A 25,802-nucleotide genomic window follows, 5' to 3' on the forward strand; every position below is an offset into this window, starting at 1 on the left:
ACAGCTGCTCATCCAGAGTCACAGCAGCACGACACAACTGCTCGTCCAGAGTCACAGCAGCACGACACAACTGCTCGTCCAGAGTCATTTCATGTCTCAGCTGATCTCCTAAAGTCAAGTCACGTCACAGCTGCTCGTCCAGAGTCACAGCAGCACGACACAACTGCTCGTCCAGAGTCACAGCAGCACGACACAACTGCTCGTCCAGAGTAATTTCATGTCTCAGCTGATCTCCTAAAGTCAAGTCACGTCACAGCTGCTCGTCCAGAGTCACAGCAGCACGACACAACTGCTCGTCCAGAGTCACTTCACGTCTCAGCTAATCTCCTAAAGTCAAGTCACATCACAGCTGCTCGTCCAGAGTCATTTCATGTCTCAGCTGATCTCCTAAAGTCAAGTCACGTCACAGCTGCTCGTCCAGAGTCACAGCAGCATGACACAGCTGCTCGTCCAGAGTCACAGCGTCACGTCTCCGCTGACCTTCCAGAGTCACAGCGCCACGTCTCCGCTGACCTTCCAGAGTCACAGCGTCACGTCTCCGCTGACCTTCCAGAGTCACAGCGTCACGTCTCCGCTGACCTTCCAGAGTCGGGTCACGTCCGGGCTGACACACTCAGATCATCAAGGTCAGTCTTTCATTATCCCAGTCTGATATCCAGTGTGAGGGATTCACCGCTGGTGTCTGCACGCACAGCTGGTATCCCCAAACTCACTCACTCTAACCCTCCTGTTCCTGAACTGATTCCCCTGTCTGAAACACTTCCCCTGATGGGGATCGCATTTTGGTGTGTTTGGGCTGCATACACCACCACAGAACTCCCAGAGGTGGCGGCATCCACTATGATGTCTCTAGAGGTGGCGGCTGACGCTGCAGAACCTCCTGAGGTAGTGGCGCTCACTGCTGTGTTCCCGGAAGTGATGGTGCCCGCTGCAGTTTCTCCAGAGGTGGCGGTACATGCTGCAGAACCTCCCGGCCAGCGGTGCTCACTTGACCCCTTGTATGGTGGTGGCGCCCAGTAATGTACTCTCAACCTGTTATGTGGCCGTCGAAGAGACCGTTACTAAATTCTCCCTGTGTCCTGAGGTTACTGCTGTAAAACCTCCAGAGGTGGCGGCAGCTGCTGCAGAAACTCCAGAGGTGTCAGCAGTAGCTGTCAATAAACTCTCGTTCTGTCCTGTCACAGCTATGGAGGCCGCCAACGAACTCTCGTCCTGTCCTGTCACGGCTAGAGAGGCCGTCAATGAACTCTCGTTCTGTCCTGTCACGGCTAGAGAGGCCGTCAATGAACTCTCGTTCTGTCCAGTCACGGCTAGAGAGGCCGTCAATGAACTCTCGTTCTGTCCTGTCACGGCTAGAGAGGCCGTCAATGAACTCTCGTTCTGTCCCTACCCCAGTCCTTGTGTCTGTGCATGTTCTGTCTTCTCCCTGTGTCTCCTTCCTCCCTAGGTCCCAGGCTCTGCTGTGGGTTCCTGATCCGTCGTGGTGGGCTCCTGCTCTATCTGCGCCACCGTGGTGGTCTTCGGGTCCGTCTGCTCCGCTCTGGTGGTCTTCTGCTCCACCTGTTCCACCCGCTCCGCTGTGGTGGTCCACTATCTGGCTCTGGTGGTCTTCTGCGCCGCCCTGGTGGGCTCAAGTCCCGTCTGGTCCGCCCTGGTGGGCTCAAGTCCCGTCTGGTCCGCCCTGGTGGGCTCAACCTCCGTCTGGTCCGCCCTGGTGGGCTCAACCTCCGTCTGGTCCGCCCTGGTGGGCTCCAGTTCCGTCCACTCTGCCCTGGCTTCCTGCTCTGCCGGCTCTACCTCGGTCCCAGATCACTCCGCTGCCACAAGGACCTGGCCCTCCATCCCTCCCCCTGTTCCGCCTCCGCTCCACCTCCCTCCTGATTATAGACTGTGTGGAGCGTCTGGAAGCCGCTCTTTGGGGGGGGCTCTGTCACGAATCTGGTATGCACTCCCGGTCACTCACCACTAGAGGTCACCCGCTCACCACATGGACTTTCACACCACACATCACATGGACTGCATTTCCCATCAGTCATCTCACCCATCACACGCACACAGCTGTCACCAATCATTCATTGCACTAATCACATGCACACCTGATCACACAGCATCACTGATCACACACACTATTTCAACCCTGGACATTCTCTCCCTCGTTGCCGAGTATTGTATGCATTATCGCTGCTCTACGAAGTCCCGTTGGTTTCCCTAGTTTTGCCTCGCCTAGCCTAGCCTAGCCTAGCCTTGCCTTTGTTGGATTGTGTTTGCCCCTGCCTGGACTATCGCTGACGTTTTGACTACCTCTCCTGTCTCGCCCCCTTGGATACTGTTCGCCTATCATCGACCCACGCTTGTCTTAGATCACTCTTCGTCTCGTCCTTGTTATACCTGTTTGCTGTTATTTGACCCTGCCTGTACGACCACGTCTCTTGCCAATAATAAAGTCTGCAAATGGATCCGCACGCCTCTCGTCTCGTCAGCCCCGTAACAGTCGCTAAAACTTAATGCTCTATCGTGTTGGAAATATGCCCTACACCAAATCCAGCCCTAAACCTACCCGATAGTGTTGAAAAATGCAAAACTGATATAAAAACGTATTAGCTGATGCTACTGTGCCATTTGAACTTCCTTTTACGCAGATTTTAACTGCTTTGCGATGCTTCTTACTTCTGAAGTCTGTCTCCGTACTCCGTGAGCTACCGAACAAACTTATCATCTATGAAAACCCATAGATATGAAGCTGGATGTGTGTGATGCTAAAGTTCAAAAGCATCAGTTTTCAAATCTCCCAGCATATTAATATTGTTTTGAAGTCATAGCATGATATTCTTCAAGTAATTGTATGAAAATTACGCTTTATTAATCGAAACTCTGTAAATTTGTGTGAAAGTGTTCATTTATTTTGGAAACTGCAGTGATTTGAACTTATTGGTACGTATTTTATGTCACGCTAAAAAGTGCACCCAGGTACGTAAATGCCATGAGACCAGGTAGACAAAAAAACATTATTTTTGTCTTACATTTCATAATAAATTCAGCCAAGATCAGTACTGACTTGTTTTTCGCTAGTTTATTTTCATGATTTAGAATGTGTACAAAGGATTGTGGGTGATTGATGGTCGTCAAGGATACATCTGTAAGACTCCACCCGCTAGCCCAAACAACGGAATCCAGCGGCCTGGACGAAGGTTGAACGCGTATTCGGTCTTTTACTTGCGCTTCTGAATTGATCAGGATTTAGTTTCAATTTTAGTCTAACTCCGTGCTTGATCTGACTCCAATTTCAAGTGATCATTAAATTTAGACAATATTTATAATTAAACTGATCACAGATATTGATTGTATATTAACTTAGATATTTGATTATTCCGAAAATCTCATACTTTCAATTAATCGTTCATTAGCGACCTAGCATCGCTTAGCAATTCACTGGCCAACTGCGAACGCACGGCACAAACTCGCCAGTTGATCTTACTCAGAGGATACAGGGTGACTATAATACCTTTAAATAAGCTGCACCCTGCTAACACATAATAAAAAGTGTATTTTTTCTATAATCACGAAAACTGTAACTTGTTAAGTCAGTGACAAACAGAAATCAGAAGATCCCTAATGACGAGCCCCCGCTTCATTCATTGGTACTTCAGTATGATCTGTCCTGGACGCAGATTTGTGGAAACACTAGACTACAACTCTAATCTACTAGAAAAAATGATTTCAGAAGAGATCAGAATAAGTCAAATATAACAATTTATTATTGGTCAGGTAAACGTGTCGTGCCAATTACATAAAACAATAAGCCAATTCAAAAATAAGAAAATACATAACATCAGTTGTTCAAAGATGAATCTAAGAACAAAATGTTTACCTGGCTTCAAGAAGAAGATACATAGTATGGAACATATTAAATACCCTCCACACTACGGGCTGATCTGGCTACAAATCGCGCCGACTTATTTGCAACTTTCCCTTAAATACCACCAGAACAAAAGGCCCATAAACATTTATTCTCTGCCCCAAAACAGATTAGATCTATGTATGGGGGATGAGAAGCCTCTCTAGGAGCTGTTCTTTTGTTGTCTTTGGAGATCTCTTCTCCAGGTTAGTTTCATGGCTTTATTGCATGGTATCTGTGAGTTCCTGAGTTAATTTCGTAAAGGAAATAATTTCACTCCCTACAGTCCATCCCTTGGTGCCTTGGGACAAACGTTGAGTGGTACCTAAGGGACCATAATCAGATGATTTCCGCATGATGTTCATTATAAGTCTTTGCAGAGTGGGCAGCACTAGTTGTTGCATACAGGAGCAGAGTGGTCACCTGAAATGACAACATTAAGACAGGTTGAGGAAAGCACTGCAAAATACACATCAATGACATGCCCAGTCTTTTGGGCGTAAGCCTTTGTTGCTGCAGTCTTTTGGTCAGGTGTGTTTCCACCTGCACTGGCTGTGATGATAATCAGTTTGTAGGATTACTTCTTGTATCAGGTCCGTTGAGTTGATCAAGCAAGTTGAAAGTGTCCTTCTATTCTGGGGAAACATCTGTGTCCAGTGCCGTCCTCCCCAGGATGTTTATCTGACCCACTGAGAAGCCTTCAGTCACCTTCAGGTAGAAGGTGTGATTTGCCGAATTTGTCAGATCTTCATAGGTGAAGGAATCATTTCACTGACGATGCTCCAGTGCGTGCGAGACATCTAAACAACTTCTGAATGACCATGCAATAACTAAACACTCATGACTTTGGTGATGTTGTGGGATGAAAAGAGTGTTATACGATAAACAAAAATACACAAAATAACAATCATGTCAAAAGTGCGAGTGGTAAATAAGGTCTCCATTTTTCAGAGTCAAATATTTAGTGGACAGGTCTCATTTGGTTACCAGATTATTTATTACCACTAAATATTGTAATTTGGATTTAGGTTCTTGGTCTGGGTGAAGAAAAGGGAAGTAGCAAAATCAATATAACCAGTATATTTACCAGTGGTATGCATAATTAAAATATGTCACATAATTAAACATAAAAATATACAATTTCATAATTACCATCATAAAATTGTCTATATTGTTTTACTTGCGAAGCATTAATGCAGACCTAAGGTTTTAATTAGGTCAATCAGAGAATGTGATTAACAGAAAGAGAGATTTAAAATCTGTAGTTCAACTTTTTCAATCATTCTCGGTGCATTTGATGTGCAGACTAAGTCACACTTGATAATGTAGGTTTGAATATTCATATCAGATCTTATTTATTTAGATAAATTTGTATTGCCATTAGACATATGCTGCAAACTAGTGGGCCCCCTAGTTCACAACAATGCCAATGATTGGACATGATAAATATTTTGTCCTAAGAGACCAGTTGTATTGCTGAATAGGTCTCATCTTAGAATTTGTAAATATAATTTAAATTAATTGATGTGTGACTGTAGCCATGCAAGTCCTATGCACATTACAGTGTTTACATACAGTACGTTCATAAGACCATACAATTTGCACAAGGTTTTAAAATTGCAAAAATGTTTGCCATCATTGAAATGAAATTATAAAAAAATAATTTCCTTTGACCTATATGTATGAAGTCAATAATGCTTGATAGGTTTGAATGCTGTGAGTAGTTTAGACCTGGATGTCCTTATGTTCAATAGCTAGTAAGCATATTGTGCAGTTGCAATAATGAAAGTGTGTTCTGTATGTTTGTGTGTAGGAGATGGGTGATGTCTGGCCTACCATAATCTGTGTTGTATAATTTTTGTTCCGGCACTACACCGGGAGGTCATGCAACTACTTGTGTATTGCTATGAGATGTGAATGACCCCTTGAAGTATCTACACCCCCGTCTCCTTGTTGTGTGCGTGCAAGTTGGTGTAGGTGGGACCAGGCACCCTTGTGGAATTTGTCCCTCAGAGATGGCGGCAGTCAGTCTGAAAGGGAAACAGACAGAGAGAAAAACAGCCTAATCTTGAGCCTTTTCACAATTTGCTTGAAGACTGGTGGATCTTAATTTTCCTGTAATGGCCACAGCCATACAGTTAATGCAGATGGTTGTGATCCAAGATTGCATATCATCAGGAGCAAATTTGTTTTAGTTTACAAAGGCATATATCATTATCATGATCATGTTTTGCAAACAAAAGTCCAAAATAAACAGTGTTAATGGTCAGATCTGGAAGCTAGTGTTTCAGCACCGTCTAAGCATGTTGCACCTTAAGCGGCTGCTACAGCTGAGTTTACACAGTCTGCTGTGTTACAGGCATCATGACACCCAGATCTGCTGGGAAATTTAACTTCTAAATGCTACTGTTTACATTAGTCGGATCTGTTTTCAGGGCATTAGCTTGTCAGGTTTGGTGCTGCAATGTTAGCTTAGCAATTAATATTTTCTTATTCTCTTCATAAATTTGACCATTTCCATCTCTGCAGTCTGTGAAGACTTGTGAATTTCTGCCTGATTTTAACATTACACACAACTTTAATCACATGTCCAGTAAAAATGAGTTCTCTGATCAGATTTCATATGGGCTGTCCTTCCCAGAGAGGAATGGTTTAGTTTGCTAACACTTGCACCACTGTGTTTGTGGTTTTGTTGTGAGGGAAAAGACAAAACTTATACCATCCCTTGTTACTGGGTTGCAAATCAATGAAATCAAATTTAAAACATCTTATGGCCCTGGATGGATTTGGCCTATTCAAGATATTGCAATCAGATTAGCAAATTCTGGACATGTTATTTTTTCTCCTTGAAGATTCTTACACAAATAGAAGATAAGGAAGCTCTTTCTCATTAGTTTGATCATTATTCCTTTCATTTTCCTTTCTAACAATTCTTGCTTCTCATCACCTTCTGTGTTTCTCTTTCCAGTTTTCCAACACTAATAGTGCTCCCAACTTCTTTCTTCGTACACATTCCCTCTTTCTGCATTCTGATCATTCCTCTTATTCTTCTACAACTTTCTTTCTTCCTCTAAATTAATGTCGAATCATCATGAGATTAAGGCCATTCTTGGCCATTGTAATATAATATATTATAAGGTTGTTATAATATGAATTATATTACATTAAAAATAGTATGAATTAGAATACATGTATTACTGGTCTCTGGAGGGCTTTCTGAGCAACTTGTTTAGAATGATTGGTTATCATCTCACTGATCTTTTTGAAGATTTGTCTCTGCGGCTACAGCAGTCCTAGCATGTGCATCATGTGCACAGCAGCAGGCCAAACTGGAAGCCAGTTATGAATTGTGCTGCTGTAAACATTCAATGAACTGCAAGCACATACTGAGGGCACAGGCCAAATCATTGCTCAATCTGAAGATTTTTGTGACTACAATCATGGGATTGGACACAATTTTCTTATGTTTATGAGCTAAGATGTCACTAAGTTGATTCTCTTGAGAATCTATTTGAGTGTGAGAAGGTTTGGGGGTTGGGCAAACCCAGAGCAAATGCAAATGCCGAGTACACATGTTGCTTTAGATTTATGGCCTCTTCATGTTTGTCTGTCTGCTTAAAGACAAAGACTAAGAATCAAACAAATGTGTAGTGATTTTTGTCAAATCTAAAATAAAACCAAGCTATAGGCTGTATTTATTAAGACTGAGCTTTGAACAGTGTTGTTGAGCCAAATATTGTGATCTCAGATATTTTCAATATATTTAATTTGATTAATTTGACTGTTTGACTAATTCTCCCACAGGAAAAGTGGTGCATGTCTTCTGAATGGGTTTAACCCTCAGGCCTGGCTACAAGCCTCATCAAAATTGTCATTATGTGCATTACATTAGATTTTGAATTTCTAATGTCTCTTCATTTTACAGTGACCGAGACTTCTGCATGGAAGCAGCAGTTCTCTCGGACTAAGACATATTGTTTGTCAGATTAGAGTTTCTTTTAAAGTTCTCAAATTTTTAATTTCATTGCTCTGTCTTGCCCGACTTCACTTTCACATACAAAAGATTCCATTGATAAATTAATTATCTTTTTAGTTCATCTAATCACAATTTCTCTTAAATTCTTTGCAAGTTATTATTGTAAGGCCAATAGACAATAGTGACAGGAAATTATTCATCTCAGAATTTAGGTTGCAATTTACAGCCCTCTGTTGAGCACCAGAATAAAATTTGGATGATGTTATTCCAATTTTAATTTTGGTTCAAGAGACTTCGTTCCTCATCTACTCTGCTGCTATCATGTCCCTGTCGAATCATGTGGTTTTGTCTAATTCTTATTCCCACCGGATTTCTACGGTCTCCGGTCTAATGATGAGTATTCCGACTCATTCTACAAATGTGTCTATATGGGGTGCGTTTAAACTTTCCCTCAATAATTCTAAAAACGTAAATAAGAAATGACTTACCGCAGCAGCTGGAGAAAAGCAAGGAGAAGCTCAAACCTCTTTCCGGAGCTTTTTTGGACATTGCGCTGAAAAGACCCTCGCCAATATGAAACGGGTCACCAACTGTAAGGCTCCACCCGCTAGCCCAAACAACGGAATCCAGCGGCCTGGTTGAAGGTTGGACGCGTATTCGGTCTTTTACTTGCGCTTTTGAATTTATTAGGATTTAGTTTCAATTTTAGTCTAACTCCGTGCTTGATCTGACTCCAATTTCAAGTGATCATTAAACTTAGACAATATTTAGAATTAAATTGATCACATATATCGATTGTACATTAACTTAGATATATGATTATTCCGAAAATCTCATACTTTCAATTATTCGTTCATTAGGGACTAGGTATCGCATAGGAATTACACTTCGGCCGATTATTTAGTGAATCCACGACACAAACTCGTCAGTTCTGAACTTACTCAGAGGGTGCAGAGTGATTATAATACCTTTAAGTGAGCTGCGTCTGCATGCTCATAACAAAGAATTTATTTTTCCTATAACCACAAGAGCTACACCGTGTTAAGCCAGCGACAGTCAGAAATCCAGAGTCTCCTTCATGGTGCTCCCCATGGTTCATCCATTAGTGCTTTGGTGTGATCTGTCCTGAATGCAGATTTGCGGAAATACCAAAAATCAAAAAAATGATTTCAGAAGAGATCAGAATAAATCAAATATAACAATTTATTATTAGTCAGGTAAACGTATCTTGCCAATTACATAATAAAACAATAAGAAGCCAATTCAAAAATAAGAAAATACATAACAGTTGTTCAAAGATGAATCTAAGAACAAAATGTTTACCTGGCTTCAAGAAGAAGATACATAGTATGGAACATATTAAATACCCTCCACACTACGGGCTGATCTGGCTACAAATCGCCCCGACTGATTTGCAACTTTCCCTTAAATACCACCAGAACAAAAGGCCCGTAAACATTTATTCTCTGCCCCAAAACAGATTAGATCTGTGGGGGATGAGAAACCTCTCTAGGAGCTGTTCTCGTGCCCCAAATGGTCACACCTGTAGAGCAATGTTTATCAGGTTTTGAAAGGAGACCGCCCCCACAACAGAGGTACAGAATTCACTTAAGTTTCCAATATTTCCCATAATATAAGTGACTACTGTGAAATTGAGACCAGTTTACCCATCGCACCGAGACCTTTAAAATGATACCAAACATGAAAGGGTTAAGATCATTAATTCTTAAGATATAGTAAATATTTATGTAAGAGTAGCAATTTGAGTTCTTTCAGTGACCAGTACCATGAGTCCAGGGGGGAAGGATGGGTGAGTGGACCAAATGGTCTTTCTCTCAGATCTTCTTGTCTGATTAGAGAGTTTATTGTCTTGCGGCATGACATTTGCATTGTAAGGGTTCCTGGGTTTTGGCTTCACAAAGAGATCAAAGCCTAAATGAAGAGTTTGTTTTGTGGCCTGACATTTGCATTGTAAGAGTTCCTAAGTTTTGGCTTCACGAGGAGTTATTTTCATAAAGGAAATAATTTAACTCCCTACAATATACAGCAGATGTTCCACTGTTTCACAGTGAGTAGTAACGTGAGTAGTTGTAATTCGTTACCTCCACACACGTGTGTGTGTGTGTGTGTGTGTGTGAGAGAGAATTACCAGATTTCCACAGCACTCTTCATAAAGATGTTGCAGTGCAGTTTGGAAAATGTATTTTGGTAACACTTTACAATACGGTGGCACTAATATGCCTTAATTCATGATTAACTAATGCACTGTTAATCACGAGTTAAAGTATAACTCATGAAGAACTAAGCCATTTTACTGCATCAGCAACAAATGAACAGTTCTATATGATTCATAGATCAAGTAATTAATAAATAGTTATTAGTGGAATGTGTCATAATGTAGTAATTTCCTAATAACATATCATATTAACTAATAGTGTAAATTCATGTATTAATTACCACAATGGGTCGAAGCCATGCATTTCAACTCCCAGTTGTCTGCTTTAATTAATCATTGGCTAATGATTTGCAAAGATATAATTATGTTTTGACTTTACTTTTATATCTAAAACAGTAAAAGAACCAAAACCACAGAAGACACTGAGCAAGTAAATATAACAAGCAATAGGCTAAAAAACTACAAACTATTTCTATGTTTTCCACCTTTATGTACAGAAATCATGTTTTCATTCTCTTTTCTCTTTAAAATTAAACTCCTCAGGAGCAGGAATGAAGAACCTGCTTCAGGAACCAGGAAACAGGAAACACATGAGTTCAGGGAAAGAGAAACTGAAGTGTAGTTGAGCTGTTGTGTGTTTGTGTCTCTGTATTCATGCAGTAAAATGGCAGGAGCCAGAGTTTTCAGGATGAGTTCATGTGTGCAGTGTGTCTGGATCTCCTGAAGGATCCAGTGACCACTTCATGTGGACACAGTTACTGTAAGAGCTGTATTACAGGCTGCTGGGATCAGGAGGATCAGAGGAGAGTCTACAGCTGTCCTCAGTGCAGACAGACCTTCAGTCCAAGACCTGCTTTAGCTAGAAACACCATGCTGGCTGAAGTGGTGGAGAAACTGAAGAAGACCAAACTCTCTGCTGACTGTGACGCTGGAGCTGGAGATGTGCAGTGTGACGTCTGTACTGGAAGAAAATACAAAGCCGTCAAGTCCTGTCTGGTGTGTCTGGAGTCTTACTGTCAAACTCATTTTGAGCGGCACGAGGAGTTTCATTCACGTAAACCACACAAAGTGACTGAAGCCACTGGACGACTGCAGGAGATGATCTGCCAGAAACATGAGAAGCTCCTTGAGGTTTTCTGTCGCACTGACCAGAAATGTATATGTGTGCTGTGTACGATTATTGAACATAAAAACCATGACATTGTACCAGCTTCAGACCAGAGGACAGAGAAACAGGTATTTAAAACTACACACTGATGAAATATTGCTAAACAATTTTTGCTTCATGATAATTCATGTATGATGATTGTAACTAACATCACTTCTGGAGTTTGAACCTATAGCCATTGTTTATCATTTGAGATAAGTAACCTTTAAACTGCCTTACTCTACGTTTACTCTGGATTCATCTGTTCACATGATGATTTAGTGCCAGTAGTTTTCTGTGAGATTCACTATCATCTGTTTGTCCTGCAGAAGCAGCTGAAGGAGACGCAGAAGACGTTCCAGCAGAGAATCCAGCAGAGAGAAAGATCTCCAGCAGCTGAGAGAGGCTGTGGAGTCTCAGAAGGTGAGTCTGGAGAAGAAGAGAAGTTTGTCTCAGGGTGCTTTCACACCTGCCTCATTTAGTTCGGTTGAATCGTACCAGAGTTCGTTTTACCTCTTGGTGCGGTTCGTTTGGGCAGGTGAGAATGCAGCGGGTGCGCACCAAAAGCGGACCAAACAAGCGTGCGAGACCCAGCTGAAGAGGTGGTCTCGGTCCGTTTCCAAACGAACTCTGGTGCAGTTCGTTTAAGGTGTGAATATGAACCGCCTCGATCCGATCCAATTGCAGAAAGCACGCTCAGAAAACACACAGCTCGCGCATATAGTGCTGTTGTTTGCATTTCAATCGCTTAAATCACTTGTTTTCAAACCGCAATGCTTAAAAACGCGTGCCAATTATGAGTTTTCGTGACCATAGCGCCCACAGCAACGTGACATGAGCGCACTAAATAGGCTAAAGTTTGCCGCAAAGCCCCAGCAAAAGTTACAATGAATGTGTCTGGGGAAATAGTAAGGAGATATTTGAATTATTTATTAATAAACTAGTGTTTTCTGAGTCAGTGTCACAAAGATGAAGTTAAAAATCCTGACTCGCCGTCTCCTCATTGGACGCCTTTAGAAAGAAATGCATCTTTACGGATTATAATGAAAGAGTTTTTGTTTTGGATATGATTTATTTCGTTTTGTAGTAATTCAAAGCTTTCTATAGATATATTCATCATGTCTGTAAGTTACAGTTCATTTTTACGGAAGCGCATCCTATTAGTTTTCTTTATTTTAGAAGAGCACGTTTTCTTGATATTGTGAGTGCACAAATAAAAATATACCCTTTACAGTTCGAGCGTTGTATTATTATTACCTTTATGAGCAACAATTACGGCGTATATGATGTTCTGAAGCGCTTCAGCTTCCACTCTCCGCACAAGCGATCGGATATGCGCCTAGCGCACATTTATCTAGGTTAAATGTTTAAACTAACATTTTGATATGCTTTGAGTATTTCATATCTATAGATTTTATTTTTGGCAAGTCGTAATTACAACATTGTATGACATTGTCTCATATATGATGTTCATAAGTTGCTTCATATTGCGTTTTTATCTCATGACAGCAAATCAGTAAAATAATAAAAATTGCACTACGAAAGATCTCCATGATTAGCCTGTTTTTGCACTTCCTGTTTTTCCCTGCTTGAGAATTTCTGTCCAATGAACGGATGACCTTAGCACACGTGTGGTTTTGTTTACAATTTCTGGTTCATTTGCAAAAAGGGCAGTGTGAAAGCGAACCGCACCAAAAAAAAAAAAAAAATTCTATTTGGTCCGGACCAAAGCAAGTGAACTGTCGGACTTTCCTGGTGTGAATACACCCTCAGTCTCAGTTCAGACTCACTGAAGCCTGAATCACTGTGTGTCCTAACAGCGCTCTGCACAGACAGCAGTGGAGGACAGTGAGAGGATCTTTACTGAGCTCATCCGCTCCATGAGCTGATACGGCTGATCAGAGATCAGGAAAAGCAAGCAGTGAGTCGAGCTGAAGGACGACTGGAGCGACTGGAGCAGGAGATCAATGATCTGAGGAGGAGAGACGCTGAGCTGGAGCAGCTTTCACACACACAGGATCACATCCAGTTCCTGCAGGTAACACACATCTAGAAGAACAGAGTCATAGTGGACTTGAGCAGATCCTGCTGTGACACCAGACTCACAGAGAAACATTTCATGAGTATCTTATTATATAATCATCAGTCAGACTCTCATCTGATCGTCTTCTTCTGAAAGAGACGCTGCTTACAAATGGCTTTCAGCTCTGGAAATCCCTTAGCAATCATTTCTCTGAGCTCTTTCTTCTGGAAGATATATTTAGCCGTCAAACACCACCAAACGCCACCAACAGTTCAAAACTTAATTAACATTTCAGCTTTTTGCTTTATTTTTCTGTCTGATTTATTACGTCATGGTGAAATCAGTGAACTCGGTAGTACTAATTCGGTTTTGTTTTTTTCCAATTTATATTTTAGTATTATTAGTGATTGCGTTCTCTAGAAATATTTATAAAATGTATATCCAGTAAAATAATCTACTTACTATCTAATCTAGGTTACTGATAAAATCAGGTATTATGGGGACTAGCAAATATTTGCCCCCAATATACATTATATTCTGTATTCCATATTGTATTTTATTAGTAGCCTTCATTAAAGTTCTAGTCTAGAAATGTTAATTTCATCTTGCACAACAAACACAGAAATATAAACAAGATATTTGATCATTTGCACAGCCGCGTCTCTCTCACATATTTCAGAAACCAATAGGTTGAAAAGACAGTAAACCAGGGGTGGCCGACGTCAGTCCTGTTGAGCCACAGGGAGATTCTCAAACTAAAGTCTGCATTATATTGAGGCTGCGTCCTTCTTAGTTCAGTCCTTCGGAGGCTTGTAGGCTGGAGTCCTCTGCATTAAATGCACTAGAATGAGACGGTCTTGAAAGTTCGCAAAGCTACGTCACATAAGTTCCCTCCCTCAACGTCACGGCACGAAAAGACTAATAAAACCTAATTTTGGAAAAATACTTTGCATTACAAATCTTTAACTATTATTTGGCTTTCTATTCATGCAATACAATGAATCCCAGCCGTCTAGAGTCTTCCAGTGACTTACATTGTTGGCAGTTTAGTGTTAAGTGAGAAATTTACACCAAAACAAAAGATAACATCTATCCTTTCATGCCCAAAAAAACATTATTTTTGTCTTACATTTCATAATAAATTCAGCCAAGATCAGTACTAATGCTGCATTCACGTGCTATCGTAATTATCGTAAATACGAGTTTCCTAGTCGGAAATTGACCATATAAAGCCTCTCTAAGACCGTTCATGTCCAGTTTCCGACTAGGAAGCTCGTATTTATGATAATTACGATAGCACGTGACTTGTTTTTCATCAGTTTATTTTCATAATTTAGAATGTGTACAAAGGATTGTGGGTGACTGATGGTCACGAAAGATCTTATGCATCCTTCAAATTCAGCTGAATGAAGGACGTGAAACCAAGGCTGCCTTCCAAGGATCCCTCCGACTGAGACGGCCTTCAGCGACATCTGATGACGTGGCAGCCGAGATATGCAGCCTTTGTAGGATGCAGGCTTCCATTTGAGAAGCACCTACAGTCCTGCAGTGTTTCACTCCAACCCTAATCAAACATTTACATTTACATTTAGTCATTTTGCAGACGCTTTTATCCAAAGCGACTTACAATTTGGGGAATACATAAAGCGATTCATCTTGAAGAGGCAATCCGACAAACGAAGTGCTTGTAACACCAAGTCTCGGGCATTGTTTAAATAAGTACAAGCTAGCAAGGGAAGGAATAAATAAGGAGTTTTTTTTTTTTTTTTTTTTATGTGTAGGGTGAAGTCAAGTAGTGTCGAAAGAGATGAGTTTTCAGCTGTTGCTTAAAGGTTGACAGGGATCCAGCACTCCGAATATGGGTGGGAAGATCATTCCACCAGCCAGGAATGGTGACCGAGAATGTTCTGGAGAGTGATTTTCAAGTCAAGTCAAGTCAAGTTGAGCTTTATTGTCATTCTGCTACATGTGTGGACATATAGTGGAACGAAATGCCGTGTCTCGCAGGACCACGGTGCTACATACTAGTTAGACATGAGATACACATACAGCAATGCAAATATGGGGGAAAAAAACAAAAAACACAATAGGGCTATACAACAGTTTAACCATCTGACTATACATATACTATAAATACTACTATACCTAGTTGACTACACATACACAAACTGAGACTGTACAAGAACTTTACATAAATACTGTACATGAAATAGTGCTAAAGAGATATTTGCACATGAAATTGTGCAGAAAATATATTTTTTTTTTTACATTAAATTGTTTAGAAGAGAGATTTTGTGGGAAGCAGCGCATAGTGCAAAAGACTTAGTAGTGCAATGCTCCAGTAAACATTATTTTATAGTGCAATATTCAAGTAAACATATATTGTCTTATTGAGTCTTTGTTGCAGGGAGTGTTTATAGAAAGTGTCTAGTGTGCATATAGTGGGACGAGTGCGTTACTACAGGTGGTTTGTATAGCCCACTCACCTGTGTGTAGCACACCCAGAATTGCACTTAGGAGAAATTTGTCAATAGTTATTTATAGTTGGGGGGCTGAGGTGTTCATGGTTTCAGAGCGGGACAGGGAGATTGGAGTTAAGAGCTCTCACAGCCTGGGGAAAGAAACTGTTGAGCAATCTGACAGAACGAGCTTTGATACTCCGGTACCTTTTTCCTGATGGCAGGAGCTGGAAGAGGTTGTGGGAGGGGTGGGTGGGGTCCTTCACGATGCTGGAGGCCTTGCTGGAGCATCGTGCAAGGAAAATGTCCAGGATGGAGGGAAGAGGGGCACCGATGATCTTTGCGGCAGTGTTCACTGTCCGTTGTAGGGTCTTGCGGTCAGCAGCACTGCAGTTCCCATACCAGACAGTGATGCAGCTGGTCAGCACACTCTCAATGGTGCCCCTGTAAAAGGTGGTGAGGATGGGTGGAGGGAGACTTGCCCTTTTCAACCGACGGAGAAAGTAGAGGCGCTGTTGTCCCTTCTTGTTGAGTGACGTGACGTTGGTGGTCCAGGTGAGATCCTTTGTGATGTGCACCCCCAGGAATTTAGTGCTACCGACTCTCTCCACGGTTGAGCCGTCGATGGTCAGTGGGGGGTGGTCAACAGAGTTTCTCCTGAAGTCCATCACAACCTCTTTTGTCTTACTCACATTGAGGGACAGGTTGTTAGCACCACACCATTCAGCCAGCTGTGCCACTTCCTCTCTGTAGTGCGTTTCATCGTTGTTGCTGATGAGGCCTACCACAGTTGTGTCATCAGCAAACTTGATGATGTGGTTGGAGCTGGACTTGGCAGTGCAGTCGTGGGTCAGCAGCGTGAAGAGCAGCGGGCTGAGCACACAGCCTTGTGGGGCCCCTGTGCTCAGTGTGGTAGTGCTCGAGGTGTTGCGGCCGATACGGACTGACTGAGGTCTTGCAGTTAAAAAGTCCAGGATCCAGTTACAGAGGGAGGTGTTAATGCCCAGCAGGTTTAGTTTGTGGATGAGCTGTTGTGGGATTATTGTAATGAATGCTGAGCTGAAGTCGATGAACAGCATTCTTACATAGGAGTCTTTCTGTTCCAGGTGAGTAAGAGCTAGGTGGAGAGTGGTGGATATTGCATCGTCTGTGGAACGGTTTGGACGATATGCAAACTGGAATGGGTCCAGCGTGCTTGGGAGACTGGACTTGATGTGATGCATGACTAACCTCTCAAAGCACTTCATCATGATTGGGGTCAGTGCTATGGGACGATAGTCATTCAGACAGGACACATGTGACTTCTTTGGTACTGGGATTATGGAGGTGGATTTGAGACACGTGGGGACGACTGCCTGGCTCAGCGAGATGTTGAAGATGTCTGTTAAGACATTCGTCAGCTGTGCAGCACAGTCTCTCAGTACACGTCCAGGTATGTTCTCAGGGCCCGCAGCCTTTCGTGGGTTAATCCTGGATAGGGTCTTCCTTACATCGGCTGGGGAGAGACAGAGTACCTGGTCGTTTGGAGATGTGGGTAGTTTCTTTGCAGGTGTGTCGTTCTGTATCTCAAATCGTGAGTAGAAGTGGTTGAGTGCCTCTGGTAGGGATGTGTCATCGTCACTGGCCTGTGGCGGGGCCTTGTAGTCAGTGATGGTCTGGATGGCTTGCCACAGGGTCCGAGTGTCTTTACTGTCGCTGAAGTTGTTGTTGATTTTTTTAGCATACTGATGTTTTGCCTTCTTGATGCCATGAGACAGATTGGCTCTTGCTGTTTTGAGGGCTGCTTTATCTCCTGATCTGAATGCTTCATCTCTGGTCTTTAGCAGCCCACGAACCTCTGCTGTCATCCATGGCTTCTGGTTGGCTCGTGTGGTGATGGTCTTGGTGACTGTCACATCATCTATGCACTTTTTGATGTAAGCAGTCACAGTTTCAGTGTACTCCTGTAGGTCTGTGTGGTTGTTGTAGGTGGCCGCCTCTTTAAACATGTTCCAGTCTGTGTCGTGGAAGCAGTCCTGCAGTGCTGAGGTGGCATTTTCTGGCCATACCGTGATTTGCTTTTGAACCGGTTTGGTGAGTTTCAGAAGTGGTCTGTATGCTGGGATTAGCATAACAGAGATGTGATCCAGTACCGAGGTGGGGGCGGGGTTCAGCTTTGTATGCATTTTTCTCTATTGTATAAACAAAGTCCAGTGTGTTATTTCCCCTTGTTGCAAAGTTCACATGTTGGTAGAACTTTGGCAAAACTGTCTTTAGGTTTGCGTGGTTGAAGTCACCGGCTATGATGAAAAAGCCGTCGGGGTTATTTGTTTGTTGTTCGCTGATGGCGCTGTATAGCTCGCGAAGCGCGTCCTTTGCGTTTGCACACGGGGGGATGTAAACCGCGACAATAACAATGGCCGTGAACTCCCGCGACAGATAGAACGGTCGACACTTCACAAACATAAACTCCACCAGCGATGAACAGTGTTTTGATACTAACGCAGCATTGTTACACCATTCTTTGTTGATATACACACACAAGCCACCGCCGCGAGTCTTACCAGACAGTGATGAATCTCTGTCCGCTCGGTAGCAGTTTAGCCCGTGCAGCTGAATGGCGGAGTCCGGGATGTTGTCCTTTAGCCATGTTTCAGTGAAAACAAACACACAACAATCCCTTGCCTCATGCTGTGTAGACAGACTGAGTTGAATTAAGTCCAGTTTGTTTTCCAGAGAGCGAACGCTTTGAGAGCATGAGTGTTGGAAGAGCCGGTCTTGAGGGGTTAGCCTTAGCCTGGCTCAGATACCTCCGCGCTTACCGCGCTTCCGTCCTCTCTCACACCGCTTGCGACGCCGCCTTGTGCGGGTAGCGCCAGTAGGCGAGGCCACGGTCTCGAGGTCCGCTCCAACAGTAAACAAAGGCCTCGTAGCTTCTCAGTAGCCGCCGGCGAGAGTTTGTGTTTGTATGTGTTGTTGATATCCAAAAGGCTTTGGCGATCATAGATATATCCCGGAGTGATCTCCCGATGAATTAGCGGTAAATTGACATTGTTTGGAGACGAACAGACGACATTAAAAGACATAAAAGCACCGTCTTTGGGACCCGGAGAAGCCGCTGCGTCTGAGCGCGCCGCCATCTTGGATTTAACAATTTTGAGCCTCTTTGTGATGGTACCACGAGGCGTCGCTCACTAGCAGATCTCAGACTTCTGGAGGGGATGTAGATTCTTAATAGTGAGTGCATGTAGGCGGGTGCTGAGCCTGTGGTTGTTCTATAAGCAAGCATCAGTGTCTTGAACTTGATGCGAGCTGCGATTGGTAGCCAATGCAAAGAGATAAAGAGAGGTGTAACATGGGCTCTTTTGGGTTCCTTGAAGACCAGTCGTGCCGCCGCATTCTGAATCATTTGTAGAGGTTTGACTGTGTTTGATGGAAGTCCAGCCAGAAGAGCATTGCAGTAGTCCAGCCTAGAAATGAGAAGGGCCTGGACAAGAAGTTGTGCAGCATGCTCCGTCAGAAAGGGCCTGATCTTTCTGATGTTGTGTAGTGCAAACCTGCAAGATCGAGCAGTCTTTGCAATGTGGTCTTTGAAGGTCAGCTGGTCATCAAAGATTACCCCAAGATTTCTGACCGAAGTTGATGGGGTAATTGTTGATGAACCTAACTGGATCGTGATGTCATGCTGTAGAGTTGGAGCGGTGGGAAAGACAAGAAGCTCAGTCTTTGCCAGGTTGAGCTGAAGGTGATGTTCTTTCATCCATGCCGAGATGTCCGCCAGGCAACCTGAGATCCTTGCAGCTACCGTTGGATCATCTGGTTGAAAGGAGAGATAGAGCTGTGTGTCATCAGCATAGCAGTGGTAGGAGAATCCATGTGCCTGTATGATGGGACCCAGTGATGTAGTGTATGTGGAGAAGAGGAGGGGTCCAAGAACCGATCCCTGAGGAACCCCAGTGACCAGTGTATGTGCTTTGGATACCTCCCCTCCCCAGGCCACCCTGAAAGACCTACCAGTGAGATAGGATTCAAACCAGCGAAGTGGAATGCCAGTGATGCCCAGTGATGGTCAGTGGGGGGTGGTCAACAGAGTTTCTCCTGAAGTCCATCACAACCTCTTTTGTCTTACTCACATTGAGGGACAGGTTGTTAGCACCACACCATTCAGCCAGCTGTGCCACTTCCTCTCTGTAGTGCGTTTCATCGTTGTTGCTGATGAGGCCTACCACAGTTGTGTCATCAGCAAACTTGATGATGTGGTTGGAGCTGGACTTGGCAGTGCAGTCGTGGGTCAGCAGCGTGAAGAGCAGCGGGCTGAGCACACAGCCTTGTGGGGCCCCTGTGCTCAGTGTGGTAGTGCTCGAGGTGTTGCGGCCGACACGGACTGACTGAGGTCTTGCAGTTAAAAGTCCAGGATCCAGTTACAGAGGGAGGTGTTAATGCCCAGCAGGTTTAGTTTGTGGATGAGCTGTTGTGGGATTATTGTAATGAATGCTGAGCTGAAGTCGATGAACAGCATTCTTACATAGGAGTCTTTCTGTTCCAGGTGAGTAAGAGCTAGGTGGAGAGTGGTGGATATTGCATCGTCTGTGGAACGGTTTGGACGATATGCAAACTGGAATGGGTCCAGCGTGCTTGGGAGACTGGACTTGATGTGATGCATGACTAACCTCTCAAAGCACTTCATCATGATTGGGGTCAGTGCTATGGGACGATAGTCATTCAGACAGGACACATGTGACTTCTTTGGTACTGGGATTATGGAGGTGGATTTGAGACACGTGGGGACGACTGCCTGGCTCAGCGAGATGTTGAAGATGTCTGTTAAGACATTCGTCAGCTGTGCAGCACAGTCTCTCAGTACACGTCCAGGTATGTTCTCAGGGCCCGCAGCCTTCGTGGGTTAATCCTGGATAGGGTCTTCCTTACATCGGCTGGGGAGAGACAGAGTACCTGGTCGTTTGGAGATGTGGGTAGTTTCTTTGCAGGTGTGTCGTTCTGTATCTCAAATCGTGAGTAGAAGTGGTTGAGTGCCTCTGGTAGGGATGTGTCATCGTCACTGGCCTGTGGCGGGCCTTGTAGTCAGTGATGGTCTGGATGGCTTGCCACAGGGTCCGAGTGTCTTTACTGTCGCTGAAGTTGTTGTTGATTTTTAGCATACTGATGTTTTGCCTTCTTGATGCCATGAGACAGATTGGCTCTTGCTGTTTTGAGGGCTGCTTTATCTCCTGATCTGAATGCTTCATCTCTGGTCTTTAGCAGCCCACGAACCTCTGCTGTCATCCATGGCTTCTGGTTGGCTCGTGTGGTGATGGTCTTGGTGACTGTCACATCATCTATGCACTTTTGATGTAAGCAGTCACAGTTTCAGTGTACTCCTGTAGGTCTGTGTGGTTGTTGTAGGTGGCCGCCTCTTTAAACATGTTCCAGTCTGTGTCGTGGAAGCAGTCCTGCAGTGCTGAGGTGGCATTTTCTGGCCATACCGTGATTTGCTTTTGAACCGGTTTGGTGAGTTTCAGAAGTGGTCTGTATGCTGGGATTAGCATAACAGAGATGTGATCCAGTACCCGAGGTGGGGGCGGGTTCAGCTTTGTATGCATTTTTCTATTGTATAAACAAAGTCCAGTGTGTTATTTCTTGTTGCAAAGTTCACATGTTGGTAGAACTTTGGCAAAACTGTCTTTAGGTTTGCGTGGTTGAAGTCACCGGCTATGATGAAAAAGCCGTCGGGTTATTTGTTTGTTGTTCGCTGATGGCGCTGTATAGCTCGCGAAGCGCGTCCTTTGCGTTGCACACGGGGGATGTAAACCGCGACAATAACAATGGCCGTGAACTCCCGCGACAGATAGAACGGTCGACACTTCACAAACATAAACTCCACCAGCGATGAACAGTGTTTTGATACTAACGCAGCATTGTTACACCATTCTTTGTTGATATACACACACAAGCCACCGCCGAGTCTTACCAGACAGTGATGAATCTCTGTCCGCCGGTAGCAGTTTAGCCCGTGCAGCTGAATGGCGGAGTCCGGGATGTTGTCCTTTAGCCATGTTTCAGTGAAAACAAACACACAACAATCCCTTGCCTCATGCTGTGTAGACAGACTGAGTTGAATTAAGTCCAGTTTGTTTTCCAGAGAGCGAACGTTTGAGAGCATGAGTGTTGGAAGAGCCGGTCTTGAGGGTTAGCCCTTAGCCTGGCTCGTATACCTCCGCGCTTACCGCGCTTCCGTCCTCTCTCACACCGCTTGCGACGCCGCCTTGTGCGGGTAGCGTCAGTAGGCGAGGCCACGGTCTCGAGGTCCGGCTCCAACAGTAAACAAAGGCCTCGTAGCTTCTCAGTAGCCGCCGGCGAGAGTTTGTGTTTGTATGTGTTGTTGATATCCAAAAGGCTTTGGCGATCATAGATATATCCCGGAGTGATCTCCGATGAATTAGCGGTAAATTGACATTGTTTGGAGACGAACAGACGACATTAAAAGACATAAAAGCACCGTCTTTGGGACCCGGAGAAGCCGCTGCGTCTGAGCGTGCCGCCATCTTGGATTTAACAATTTTGAGCCTCTTTGTGATGGTACCATGAGGCGTCGCTCACTAGCAGATCTCAGACTTCTGGAGGGGATGTAGATTCTTAATAGTGAGTGCATGTAGGCAGGTGCTGAGCCTGTGGTTGTTCTATAAGCAAGCATCAGTGTCTTGAACTTGATGCGAGCTGCGATTGGTAGCCAATGCAAAGAGATAAAGAGAGGTGTAACATGGGCTCTTTTGGGTTCCTTGAAGACCAGTCGTGCCGCATTCTGAATCATTTGTAGAGGTTTGACTGTGTTTGATGGAAGTCCAGCCAGAAGAGCATTGCAGTAGTCCAGCCTAGAAATGAGAAGGGCCTGGACAAGAAGTTGTGCAGCATGCTCTGTCAGAAAGGGCCTGATCTTTCTGATGTTGTGTAGTGCAAACCTGCAAGATCGAGCAGTCTTTGCAATGTGGTCTTTGAAGGTCAGCTGGTCATCAAAGATTACCCCAAGATTTCTGACCGAAGTTGATGGGGTAATTGTTGATGAACCTAACTGGATCGTGATGTCATGCTGTAGAGTTGGAGCGGTGGGAAAGACAAGAAGCTCAGTCTTTGCCAGGTTGAGCTGAAGGTGATGTTCTTTCATCCATGCCGAGATGTCCGCCAGGCAACCTGAGATCCTTGCAGCTACCGTTGGATCATCTGGTTGAAAGGAGAGATAGAGCTGTGTGTCATCAGCATAGCAGTGGTAGGAGAATCCATGTGCCTGTATGATGGGACCCAGTGATGTAGTGTATGTGGAGAAGAGGAGGGGTCCAAGAACCGATCCCTGAGGAACCCCAGTGACCAGTGTATGTGCTTTGGATACCTCCCCTCCCCAGGCCACCCTGAAAGACCTACCAGTGAGATAGGATTCAAACCAGCGAAGTGGAATGCCAGTGATGCCCAGTGATGAGAGGGTGGACAGGAGTATATGATGATTGACGGTGTCAAACGCGGCAGATAGATCCAGCAGAATGAGGACTGATGATTTGGAATGGGCTTTTGCAATTCGCAGGGCTTCAGTGACCGAGAGAAGCACAGTCTCAGTTGAATGGCCACTCCTGAAACCTGACTGTTTAGCGTCCAGTTTGTTGTTCTGTGAAAGAAACAATGAGACCTGGTTGAAGACAACACGTTCAAGTGTTTTCGCTATGAATGGAAGGAGAGAGACAGGTCTATAGTTTTCTATAAGAGAAGTGTTTAATGTAGGTTTTTTGATCAATGGGGTTACCCGAGCCTGCTTGAACGCAGTGGGGAAGATGCCTGTAAGGAGGGATGTGTTGATGATGTGTGTGAGTGCCGGTAAGAGTGTGGGAGAGATTGCTTGGAGAAGGTGTGAGGGGATTGGGTCAAGAGGACATGTTGTAGGATGGTTGGAGAGGAGAAGTTTGGATACTTCAGCCTCAGTGAGGGAACAGAAGGAGAAGATGGGAGTTTTAGCAGTGGATGTGGTTGGTTGGGGGTCCTGTGTGCGTGGAGGTGAGAACTGATCACTGATCGATCTAGTTTTGTCTGTAAAAAAAGTTGCAAAGTCATCAGCTGTAATGTGGAGGTGGTGGAGGGGGACAGAGGAGAGAATTAAATGTTCTGAAGAGATTACGCATGTCTGGAGTGCATTTGATCTTGTTGTGGAAATGTGAGGATTTGGCAAACACACCTGAACAAGCTAATCAGGTCTAATGATTACTAGAAAGATACAGTCAGGTGAGGTTTTATCAAGGTTGGAGCAAAACTCTGCAGGACTGTGGCCCTCCAGGACCGACGTTAGCCACCCCTGCAATAAACATGTGTCTTGTGAAATAAAGATTTTTAATCATTAAATATTAAAAATTTCTACCCTGTCGCTCAAATGGGTCACATGTCAGAACTTTTCTATCCCTTTAAATCGCTCCGTACAGTCGATCCATCCCTGCTCACTTTACAGCACAATTCACTGTCACTCAGCTGCACAAAAATTCAACTCATATTGATTCATTTGTTTGGACTCTCAATTATAGATTTTTATTTGCTAATATTGCTTCCCCTTCTCAGTCTAACATGTGTTCCGGAAATAAGACAAAAAATGCAAGGTGCTTCAAATAGTGCTGTGCTTGCTTGATTTTGCATTAAATTCTGTGATTACAGAATAATTTAATCCTGGAGTGACTGAGCAGTGCTTCAGAGTATTGAGACCAAACAAGACCTGACTGTGTCTTAAGGGTCCTTGTGAAGTTTCAGTGTCTCTAACTGCTCTGAAGTTATAAATAATGGTCAGTCTAATCATAGCCTAGAATCTGTAGCTCTAATGTGATATAAATAATATGAGAAGAATGAAGCTGATGCTGTGAAAGTGCTGGATTGAGGTGAGTTACTAAAGATCAGTCGAGTCAAATCTGATGTTGGAGCAGGTTATTGGGTGAAGTGTGGAGCTGATGAGTTTTGATTTCTGTTTTCTGTAGAGTTTCCAGTCTCTCTCAGCTCCTCCTGAATCTACAGATGTAAATGATGATCTCTTCAGTTCTCTCGTCTCTTTTGATGATCTGAGAGAATCTGTCCATCAGCTGAGAGACAAACTGGAGGATTTCTGCAAAGAGGAGCTCAAGAAGATCTCAGACAGAGGTAAAGTCCTGGAGATTCATCTGCTCTCAGAAACCAGTCCATCATCATCTCATATCATGGAGAACATCATATTAGAAATGTGTTAGGAATGGATGCAGGATCATGAGAATCACATGTTCATGTCTGTTGATTTCCACAGAAACATTCACCAACATTGTTCCTAGGACCAGGAACCACTTCCTACAATGTAAGTCAGTAAGAAAACAAGCAGAAAAACTCACTGAGTGAGTTCATGTTCTTCTGTAGAAGCTGAAAGAAGAGTTTTATAATTGATGATGTAAATGATGATTAGCACAGATATCTGGTCATCTGTACTGAGACACTGATGATACACTGAACATGAAGAGTTCAGCTACATGAAAACATCAAACAGATTCATAATTCCTGATTCTGATGTGTTTTATCTCCATCAGATTCCCATCAGTTCACTCTGGATCTGAACACAGTGAATAAACGCCTCCGTCTGTCTGAGAGCAACAGAGTTATTACTGTCACTGACACAGTCCAGTCGTATCCTGATCATCCAGACAAATTTGATTATTGGTGTCAGGTGTTGTGTAGAGAGAGTGTGTGTGGACGCTGTTACTGGGAGCTGGAGTGGAGTGGAGATGATGTGTGTATATCAGTGTCATATAAGAGCATCAGCAGGAAGGGACGGGGTTATGAGTGTGTGTTTGGATGTAATGCAGCGGCGGCTTTTCCCGCGGTTCAGATATCAGGGCTTTTATTGGTCCGTTTACGATCGGATATCTTTATTGGCTACTAAAGTTTTGTGAAAGGTTTGAATATCAATTCAAATTGTGGGCAGCGTACTCAGTAACGAACTATGATTTTAAAAGTAATGAAGTAGATTATTTTGTTAAATTTGTACTTAAGTACAAGTAGAAGTACAGATTTAAAAATATACTCTAAGTACAAGTACCCGAAAAAACTACTCAATTACAGTAACGTGAGTAGTTGTAATTCGTTACCTCCACCACTGGTATAAAGCTCG

The 25,802-nt window shown here is 43.7% G+C and overlaps 1 long non-coding RNA gene and 1 pseudogene across 1 annotated transcript; both read left to right on the top strand.

The window, feature by feature from the left end:
* The first annotated feature begins 225 nt into the window (after positions 1-225).
* LOC131521567 (E3 ubiquitin-protein ligase TRIM47-like) lies at positions 226-13,346 on the top strand (annotated as a pseudogene).
* An 11,330-nt stretch (positions 13,347-24,676) lies between these two features.
* On the top strand, positions 24,677-25,487 carry LOC131521612 (uncharacterized). Its single transcript, XR_009266320.1, has 3 exons — positions 24,677-24,808; positions 24,948-24,995; positions 25,222-25,487. It is a non-coding gene; the product is annotated as an uncharacterized LOC131521612 (long non-coding RNA).
* The last annotated feature ends 315 nt before the right edge of the window (positions 25,488-25,802 follow it).

Source organism: Onychostoma macrolepis, chromosome 02 (genome assembly GCF_012432095.1).
Source record: "Onychostoma macrolepis isolate SWU-2019 chromosome 02, ASM1243209v1, whole genome shotgun sequence".
NCBI classification, from domain to species: Eukaryota; Metazoa; Chordata; class Actinopteri; order Cypriniformes; family Cyprinidae; genus Onychostoma; species Onychostoma macrolepis.